Source organism: Euprymna scolopes, chromosome 1 (genome assembly GCF_053919585.1).
Source record: "Euprymna scolopes isolate OS-2025 chromosome 1, ASM5391958v1, whole genome shotgun sequence".
Classification (NCBI taxonomy): Eukaryota; Metazoa; Mollusca; class Cephalopoda; order Sepiida; family Sepiolidae; genus Euprymna; species Euprymna scolopes.
Window position 1 is genome coordinate 26,776,753 of NC_136482.1, and position 10,952 is coordinate 26,787,704.

The window sequence follows — 10,952 nt, forward strand, 5'->3', positions numbered from 1 at the left end:
AAAATTCTTTTGCAGACATTGGAAACGAAGAACATACATTTAAGACGTGTCATTTTCTTCAGCCCTAGTAAGAGCAATCCCCTCCTAAAATATCTTGCTCACTTAATATTCGTCTAGATGCTTATCTTTTTATTTGCATTTTCATTCAGAATTATAAATTAGTAAAATTTTAATTACAAGACAAGACTTTTTAGTCCGTTAAAAACAGGCAAAAGTTATAGCTGTTGACTTAAAATAATTGCTTTATGCTGAGTTGAATATAATTAAATTTGGATTCATTTTTGCATTAAATACTAATCCCTAATAATCTCTAAGTGTGCGTTGAACAGATACTATAACACTTAATTCGCTGTACTTTGTCAAAACAAAGGTCCTTCTAGAGTAAATGTGATATTGTGTTGACTAATTCCTATTAATTCCTAATAGCGCATCGAACGGATACCATAATACTTAGTTCGCTGCACCTTATTATGACAAATGTCTATGAAAAATTTTGGTCAAATCAATTTCTAGTACTTTCTGAGAAAAGGTGGATAGACAACACGTAAGCAGAAAGAATAAACCAAATCTCTATCTTTATCTATTATTATACATAAGTTACTTTGTGTGTAAGTTCTTTCCTTATAGGTTCCGAAACTGCTGAGCTTATCTTTTACAAATTTCACACAAAAGTAATTTATATGTCTAGCAGTGTTCTTAGATATTTTTTGTACGAAAATCCATCTGATAGGTATCGAAGATCGAAACAATCCGATCCTAAAAATAGTCTTCCTTTCTTATAGATAAAAAAGAAGAATTTTTACATGGGAATATTTACCTATCTTTCCCCACATTAAAAAATTTGTATCTAACCCTACTCTCATGGGAAGTTAAGTAAATATTACAATTATAATACCAAGGAATAACAAGGAACAACAAGTAGAAATAGGGTAAATAGAGATGAAGAAGTAAAAACGGAAATGCAAAAAAAATGATGAGGAGAAAAAGAAGAAAAGAAAAAAGGTAAAAGATGAGTAGAAGAGGAAAAAAGAAAAAAACGAAGAAACTTAAAAACAGAAGAAGAAGAAGAAGAAGAAGAAGAAGAAGAAGAAGAAGAAGAAGAAGAAGAAAGATGAGGAGAAGAAGAAGAAAAAAAAGACGAGGAGAAAATACGTAAAAGATACAGAAGAGAAAGAAGAAGCAAAAGAAACGTAAACAACGAGAAGAAAAAGACGAATAAGAAGAAAAAGACGAAGAAGAAAAGAAGATAAAGCATAAAGATGAGAAGAAAAAAAAGAAGAATTAAAAGAAGAAGGGTAAAAGAAGAAGAGAAGAAGGAGAAGAAGAAAGGTAGAAAGGGAAAACTGGCAAAAACAAAATAAAAGATGGCAATAATAACTTTTATCAACTAAGATTATTATCTCTCTACAAAATGCGAATTAAACAAAATATATAAATATAAACAGCATTAAATTCGTAGATTGCGTATATTTTAATCAGTTTGAAGAAAGACAAGAAAGTTTCATTGGTTTAGCGGTGCAATTTTTGCAAACGGCCCTGAGTTCAAACCTCAGATGAGAACAAAATGCTGATTATATTCGTCCTATTTCGTAAAATTTATTTTATTTAATAAACATTCATGTGACGTAAATCTTGTCGGTGCTTCGTGCACTTTTCATGCGATTTTTAAATAGATTTTCAGGTTAAATTCAAGCTTCACGATATCTTTTTTTATTACTAAATTGTTAGGTGGAAGCACAGAATAGTTACAAAACACCCTTCCCCGTGGTTAAGAATGGCTTTCAAAATAATAACGTTATTATTTCAGCATGGTGGAAAAAGTGAACAAGTACCAGATCGTCTTTAGATATTTATATATAATACGACCAATAAAAGGTGTTTTTTTGTATTATTTACTGGAAAAATAAAAAGATTTATTGATTTGGAAATAATTTCATATTGGTGTTTTATTTAACACTGGTATGGCTATCCGGCGTTGCCCGGAATATAAGCCACGAAGTAAAAGAACTGAAAAAATGTATTTAGTATCTTTCCTTAAAACGACTTTCTCTGTTTTTCGTCTCTACCACTTGCTCGTCTCTCCTTTCTGCCATTTCTAAATATAATGCATAACAAGTGTGTCTTGTGTCGTTTTTGTCTTTTCATACAATATTTCAACGTCATTTTATCAAGCAAATTTTATGAAAAAAATCGTTAAAAAAGACTAATCTTTTTTTTTCTTCAATTCATCCTAAACAAGACACACTGCCTCTGAGATGTAAGAGGGGCTATGTTGAATTGGGGGAAAGATTTATTGGGGCACCCTAAGTGGGGAGTTGTGCAGCGCATTGTTTGTTAATATTATATTTAATTCCTGCAAGGAACTCCAAAGGCAAATGGTTCGAGGAAATAAGTTATGAGAGTAAAAAGCCTTCCAGTATCTGGTGACCTTTACAGTGGAAGGGCGCGATTTTGCTGATTGACGGCTTTGTCTATTGTATTTATGTCGATTGAGCACAAGTGCAACAAGTTCGCTAGAGCAATTTCCGGAGAAGTATTTGTGATACATTTACTTCGGCGATTCGGCAGGAGTTGGAACTTGGCAAACAGTGCAGGACCAATTAGGTCAGAAATTCGTTTGTTTTTTTTTTGTTTTTTTTTTTTATTCTGTTTAGGAGAGAGAAGCAAACGATTGGTTCATTCGCCCAAATGTGACAACAATACTTCGTGCATGGCTAAATAATAGCTTGATTGTGATATACAATACGGTCAGGTGTGAGAAGTTTTGCAACAGACCTAGCAGCATCGTTTATGTATTTATTGTTATTTTTTATTCAATAAAAACGGACAATTTTTAAGCCAATACGAAATGTGGCAAATTAATTATTAAGAATTTTTCAAAATTTTTTTAATGAATTAATGGTTTGTGGCGTGAAAAGCAAAATTAAATAGAAATTAATGGTTGGAGTTTGCAATTAAACTTCTATATGGTTGAAAGATATCGTATAAGTATCCCCCTTCCTTGGATATCCTTGAATAGATCACTAGCGTAAAATGATTTAGCCCACTGCTTAATTAGCCTTGATACAAAGCTCTTTGTTTGTTTGTTTGTTTGTTTGTAAATAAACAAGCAGGTCGAGCACTGTAAAAGCGATGGGCAAATGTCTATATAAATAGGCATTTGATGGCAGCGATCCCATGAGCCGGAGGTTAGAACTGCCGATTATCAACTAGATGGTTATAGGCTCAATCCCTAGTTAGAGATAGATGATAGTCTAGTCGTACGAGAGTCAAAAAGTTGAAGAGTTACTAAAACGAGGGTGGTCCCATTAAAACGATACTTATATATATATATATATATATGTGTGTGTGTGTGTGTGTGTGTGTGTGTGTGTGTGTGTGTGTGTGTGTGTGTGTGTGTGTGAATCTCTCCTGCTTTTCGGAGCTATGTAAAGTGAATAATTATTCTCAACTTCCTCACACATCCTCCCATACGCATACACACACACTGAGAGAAAACAAACGTATATAACCCTTGTCGACTCCTACAAACATACTGAAATACGTGAACTTAAGTTTTCTAACAATTTATTCACATCAAATGATTTTTCACCAATTTTGAATTTAACTTTATTTTTTTTTATAGATGAGAATTGATAATTTGTATTATTCTGATTTTCGGATTACGGCTCTCATCCTCAGTGTTATTCTCTCATCTTCATCCTGTTATTGTCACCATCTTTCGACCGATGTTATCTTCGATCTCCTGCTGGTTTATTTTGTTGAACTCTGGAATCTTTCTGTTCAACTAGAGAATATCTACGGAATTTCAAATGGAACGCTTTATTTAATCTAAGGGAGTCGCGTGGTCTTGTTCTGTCGGTCATAATCGATTAAAAGTTTTAGTATCGCCTGAGAATTGAACCTTCGACCTCCAGAAGAGTGCCACTTAGAGCAGAATTTTACTTAGTTCATTATCCGACAGGACTTGTGACTTAACAGATAAACTGCAACACTAACAATTACCATCATCTTACAGATACTAAACATCTGTCTGACCAACAATATGGATTTAGGTAAGCCCAGTTACATCCTAACTGTAATCTCTGAACATATATACCATTCACTGAACAAAGCAGGGGAGGGAAGGCGGTAGCTCTAGATATATCTAAGGCTTTTGACAGGGTATGGCATGAAGGTTTTCTCAGGAAAATTAGACCATACGGTATTACTGGAAGAATATTTAACAGAATTAAATCCTTCTTAGATAAGACAAAAATCCAGGTTGTCCTTGACGGTCGTACATCTAAACAATATGATATAAATGTGGGAGTGCCTCAAGGGTTTATCCTTGTACCTCTGTTATTCCTAATATTCATAAATTACCTCCCTAACAAAATTGTCTGTGAGATAGGTATATATACTGATGACACCACGCTCTATAACAGACACGACAGGAAAACAAATGAACACATATCTAAAAAAAAAAAAATGGCAGAAACACTAGAGGATGACCTCCGATCTGTAGTGGAATGGGAACAAAAATGGATGGTCACATTCAATGCTGTCAATGTTTCCTTCAATAATTACAAGAAACCTTCTCTATCACCAATAGCAATGGGCAAAGACTCTTTATCTGAGAGTACATCTTTAAACTCCTCGGCCTAACGTTCACAGGAAACATGAGTTGAAACAATTACATTGAGAGTATTGCCAGGACCGCTGCGAAGAAGATGGGCTCTCTCTACCGTGCTAGAAAACTACTAACGCCTGAAAGTATCCTGTACCTCTACAAAGCCACCATTCGCCCATGTATGGAGTATTGTTGTCATATTTAGGCTGTGCATCTGCTACTAGTCTCTCGCCCCTAGACAAGGTTCAAAAGAGAGTCGCCAACCTGATAGGTCCTGAACTGTCATCTAAGCTTCAGCCTCTGTCCCATCGACAAAATGTTGCATCCCTCTGCCTGCTCTACAAGTACTTTAACGGTGAATGCTCTGACGAACTGCAAGCACTTGTACCCCCTCGACGTAAATGCCCCCGACAAACCCGACAAGCAGCAAAATCCCACCCCTTCACAGTTGAGATCCCTAGATGTAAGAGAGTCTTCTACTCCAGTAGTTTCTTCCCCAGAACCGCTAGACTTTGGAATTCCCTTCCAGGTGCCTGCTTCCCCAACTTTACTGACATGCAGAAGTTCAAGTGTAACGTGAACCGACACCTTGCTGCCCAACTCCCTACATAGTACCCCTGTAGCTTTTGCCCCTTAGATCAAAGTGGCAACCTGCCTTGTTTGGGGTAAAAATGTAATTAAAAAAATTAATACAAATGTAACTAAACTGTCAAATGAAAAAGTTGGATACAAACCTTAATGTCCTGAAGGGGTCACAAATATGTAGTGTGGTTTTGTTTGGGCTATTTTTAGACAGCGGTTGTGTTAACTTTAAAATGTGAATTTTTTATGAAGAACTGAAAAAAAAAATGAAATTTTGTAACAAAATATTTTTCTCTATTTTTTTTTTTATTCTTTGAGATGAGGATGAGTATTGATTTTTATTTTATTTATTTATTTATTTTTGTTGCGGACTGTTATCCTCAACAACACCTATAGAGATGAGGATAACAGTCCGCAAAAAAATCAATACACAAATTATGAAACCTCATCTAAAAGGATTAAAAAAAATAACATATACCATTCAGTCCGGACCTGACAATGAAATACCAGATAAGAATACAAAATTAGATTTATAAGACAATAAAATCCTATCTTTATCTTTCGGACCCGTGGATAAATGCGTTGAGTCTCTACGGTTCAAGGCGAGCATTGTCTAAAAACAGCGGTTTCAATCCTACCCAAAGCAGGCCAAAGGTTAAGTTGACCAAAACGTGGTGAGACAACAACAACTATGGAAGGCAGTAATTACTGGAGATACAGTTGCAAGTCTCAACACTCCTATCCCGTCGAAGAAGGCCAGAGGAATAGTTGGCCGAAATGTGGTGGTACAACAACTATGGAGATGAGGATAACAGTTCACAAAAAAATCGATACACAAACTATTTTATAATAAAATATTTTTAATATCAATAATTTTAGAATAATATAACCGTTATTTCGATTAGTAAATGTTCATTTAATAAAGTTTATGCAAACTCGTGTTTGGTAAAGAAAGTTTAATAAGTAAACAGAACACTTCGAGGTGTGTATGTGATTAAGTTCATAGTGTGTGTGTGTGTGTGTGTGTGTGTGTGTGTGTGTGTGTGTGTGTGTGTAATATACATAGCTAGGTAATAGGCATTCTGATACCGTGTGTGTGTGTGTGTGTGTGTGTGTGTGTGTGTGTAGTTTTACCTTTGTTCATTCAGTGTATGTGTGCGTATGTAAGTGAGAAAGAGAACGAGTAGCAGTTCGTCTGACGTGTTATTTGACTGATTCGTTAGTTCTAAAATAGTTGCGTAAAATGGAGAAGCTACGTTTGAAGTGTTGTTTTTCTTCCCCCGCCCCTATGGTCACAGGCCTGAGGGTAGTATACGTTCTCTTTTGAGGTCCGTCCACCGTTTTTTATCTGCTTTTTTTTTTCTTTTTATTGAGATTTCCAACTTTATCTTAGCTTGTTACATTTTGAGTTTAAATCGAGCGGTGGGGGGGACATTTTCATTTGTTGAAAACTGGTAAGTTAACACTTTCCTGTGAAACTTATACTCGCTTCGGAAGCAAGCGGGCGTATCTAATCGAGTCAGAGAAAGAAAGGGGTTGCCTATTCAAGTCATTAGCGTTTTTTAGCGTTCGTTCGAATCGTATTTTCCTTCATTACATTCATATTAGATCCGTTCGGGTTTTGAAATATTTTCAGAATTGTTAAAGTAATAAGCCATTTATCCCAAAGTTTACCGCGTACATCCACTTTGGAAAAAGGAAGAATCAGCAAAATCTTGATCGTCAATGCTCTTCAAAGTGCTGCCATAGATAGCTGTGATGTCTACATTAAATAGATGTATTGTCAAGAAATGGCCTCGGTTTATGATTTGGAAGATCATAGAGAGGTTGGGCCAAGAATATATACTTGTGGTACTCCGCCTATAATGATATATGCATAAGCCTGTGCCATTTTTTTCTTATTAACCTGTATCATTATTAGGGCTAGGACAACAGCATATTCTTTTCTTGTTTTTACTCTCGAGTGGGTATCCGTTGGTGCGCCTTTATATAGAGTGGTACGGTTCTCAGTTGATTAACTATGTCTAACTGTGTCGGATATATACTCGTGAGTCAAAACAATGAAAAGAATACGCGGTTGTCACAGCCCTGCTCATTATTTATAGTCGCAGAAATATTTTTTTAAAAAATCCATTGGGCTCGTCCGGGATTTGAACCCGGGACCTCTCGCACCCAAAGCGAGAATCATACCCCTAGACCAACGAGCCAACTTACTGAGATTAAGCACACAATCAAGTATATTTAATAAAACAATCTTTACACATTTTTTGTGGTGACGTGGAAGTTGCCTTCAAAGTTGTCAAGTGGTTGAATATTGTACTGCGTATTAAATTACAGCCAAAACCTGATTTTGTTTTTTGTTTTGCTATTATAAAATACAATAAAGTTAATGTTTGTTTTTCTTTATAAAGCGATTTTTTAAGTTTTAATAACTAAATATCCTAACGCATACATGACATTGATGGAGTACATTTTGGAAGTGTTTACATAAGTTTAAAGAGAACACTCAGCTACTTATGTCGCGTTGGTCGAGATGTATGATATTCGCATAGGGTGAGGTCGAAGACCTTTTTATTGTAATCCAGGATATTTGTTATGCATTTTTCGCCGTGAATCATTATTGGTTTATATTACTTTTACATTTCTTGATTAGTTAAATATATTTTTAAACTACGAGATTGTATGTATTGCTCTTAGTCTGGCTGTCTCTGTCTGTTTGTCCATTTCACTTTTGATCAAAAAGTGCTTTGTATAGATTTTTGTTGTGATAAAGGTGCAGTGAATCAAGTATTGTGGTATCAGTTCGATGCATAGTAAGGGATTAATAGGGATTAGTGTTTAATGCAAGAATTATAGCAAATCTAATTATATTCAATCATGAATTTGGTAATTTATTTTAAGTCAACGGGCTATAACTTTTGCCCACTTTTAAGCGGCTAAAACTTCTAGTAAGAATGTATGCATAAACTCACGATCCAAACGGTTTCTAAACTTCGGAATCGAAGTTAAGAATCGCAAGAATCGGAAATTTAGGTATCTTAATCATGCGATAACGATTAATATACCTCTTCTGCACTGCACGTCTGAATACCCTTTACGTTTAATTTGAAAATTTTTAGACCCAAAATTAGCTGAATAGTTTGCTAGAGACCGCAAAGGCCAAATATTTTGGTAGCCAAATTTTCGTCCATAAAACCGACTAAAAAGCTTGCTCTATGTCTGTATACACTTTATGTAAAATTTCAAATGTTTAGACCAAAAATTGGCTGAGTAATTTAGTAGAGACCGCAGGGGTAGCAGTGTCAGAAATTTCGTGAAAATAGTGAATAATTCCACCCCATCTTTCCAAGCTTATAACTCCTCGAAAAATGTAATTCAAGCCCTAATTTTTTTTTTTCAATTAAAGGAGCAAGGACCAAGGTTTTATTAAAAAAAAAAAAAAAAAAAAAAAAAACAATGTGTTTTTTTTTTTTAAAAGGGTTTTAAACTTCGGACTTTACAGGTAAATTTCTAAAAAAGCGATTTTTTTGTTTTAAATTTGAATATATTATTTATTGACCTTTTCTCATCAATTTGTGATATATAAAACTCCACGACATAAATTAATTATTTACTTTTTAAGAGAAAGTTGAAAATGGGTGACACTTGGGGGGGGGCGTGAATTTAAAAAAAAACGTTTGTCTAAAATATTATATTCGGTTTATTGGAAAGAACATAAAATTTCACATTGACCCTGAAAATATCGTAAAAATAGAATCAATAGAAAAATTTTGATAGATTTTTAAAGTTTAAAAATTGAAAAATATTGAGTTTAAAAATTGAAAAATATTGAGTTCGGAAAATTCATTACTGTTTAAAAAAAAAAAATATTTTTATTACTTTTAAAACAACTGTAATAGTTTATTTTGGAAGTATAATCCATAAAGAAAATAAATAACCCACTTTTAACAGAGAAATTACGAGATTTTTATATTGTATTCGCAGTTTCGTGTTATGGGTGTCAAAAATTCCTACAAAAATTCTGATACTGCTACCGCAGGGCCGCAGGGGTTAATTTTTTAAAACTTTCACCTCAGTTTTCACCCTTTAACATTTATTGTGTTGGGCTCAAATCAAATTAAAAAGTGTGATCCATATCCAAGTAACCTACATCTAAAATTTCAAGTCTTTATACCCAAAACTGACGGAGGAGTTAGGTAGAGTTTTCAAAGGTCAAATCGCTGAAAACCGATTAAAAAGATTTTCCCAAATCTTTATACCCTTTATGTCAAATCTCGAGTCTGTAGACTGAAAATTGACAGAGTAGTTTGGTAGGGAAATGTACACACAGACAGAGAATTTCACTTTTATAGATATATAGATTTATGTAAGCTTCTATTTTTTTTTCTGTTATAAAAGTAAACAATAAAAATTAATTTGGGCTCGTCCGGGATTTGAACCCGGGACCTCTCGCACCCAAAGCGAGAATCATACCCCTAGACCAACGAGCCAATTGACTCTAAAAAGCTCACACAATAAGCTATATTAAAATAAAATTCTTTTTCGGCAGGTTTTGGGGAAGTGGGCGTTGTTTCAAAACAGATTAAATACTTCGTTTTGTATCAAGTGACAGGAAAAAGGCTTTGTTTTGTTTTGGGTTTTCTTTGGGGCGGGGGGGGGGGGGAATACAAGTGTGTCGACAAATCCAAAAAGTGCTTGACTCAAAGTTGGTAGCAAACGCCTGGCATTAGTGGTTATGCGGTGATAATGGCTAGAATTAAAGTTTGAAATGAACATGTTATATCAAAGAACCTACTGTTGATTTTATACGTTGAGCCTTTTGACTTGTGTGGTAATAAAACTTCTCAAACGCATTTCTGATGGTAGGCTGTGTAAGGTGTTAACTTTGATCAAAATCGAATGAATCAGATGGGATTTGAAATAGCGTTGTTATGGTAACTGAACTTATGTATTCATAATCTGAAAATTTCATCTTTCTGTTGCAAATATTGACAGTGTGAGACTCTAATTGTTATTGTATTATTATAGAGCCAATTCTCTATTGATTATTATATTGTATTTAATATATAGTCGTGGCGCCCCTGCGTAAATATGATACTTTCATTCAAGCAAATTTCGTATTAATTATTATAGAGTCAATACTCTATTGAATATTATATTGTACCTAATATATAGTAGTGATTTCAAAAGTTAAAAAAATGATAGAAATTATAACTTAGCAGGTGTTAGTTAACTTAAAGTGTTCTGTTTATGTATGCATAAATATGTATTTATAAGTTAAACAACGTTATTTTTATATGCTTATGTGCTTGGGTGATATGGTAACCAGTGAAACTGGAAAGCATTTGAAATCACTATTATATATTAGGTACAATATGATAATAAATGCGAAATATGCATCAATTAAAATATCATATTTAAGCGTATTTTACGAACGAGCAATCTAGCATGTATATATATATATATATATATATATATATATATATATATATATATATATATATATATATATATATATATGAAATAAAATGGAGGTGGAAGGACCTGGATACTCAACGTTTCGCCCGATTTATGCGGGCTTCTTCAAGAGGGATGGTCATTGACGAGAGAGTCGGAGGATTGGGGCTATATATAATGATGGGGGAGAGCAGCGTGTTTTCCTTATGTAAATTAGATGTCATATATACATGTATATACATTTTTTTTTTTTTTTTTTTTTGAGAGAAGAACTAATTAGAGTAAACTAGTGTATTGGATT

At 34.0% G+C, this 10,952-nt stretch overlaps 2 non-coding genes across 2 annotated transcripts; both read right to left on the reverse strand.

Annotated features, from left to right (window-relative positions):
* Positions 1-7,329: 7,329 nt before the first annotated feature.
* Trnap-ugg (transfer RNA proline (anticodon UGG)) lies at positions 7,330-7,401 on the reverse strand. The gene has a single exon. It is a non-coding gene; the product is annotated as a tRNA-Pro (tRNA).
* Positions 7,402-9,612: 2,211 nt separating this feature from the next.
* Positions 9,613-9,684, reverse strand: Trnap-ugg (transfer RNA proline (anticodon UGG)). Its single transcript has one exon. It is a non-coding gene; the product is annotated as a tRNA-Pro (tRNA).
* Between the last annotated feature and the right edge of the window lie 1,268 nt (positions 9,685-10,952).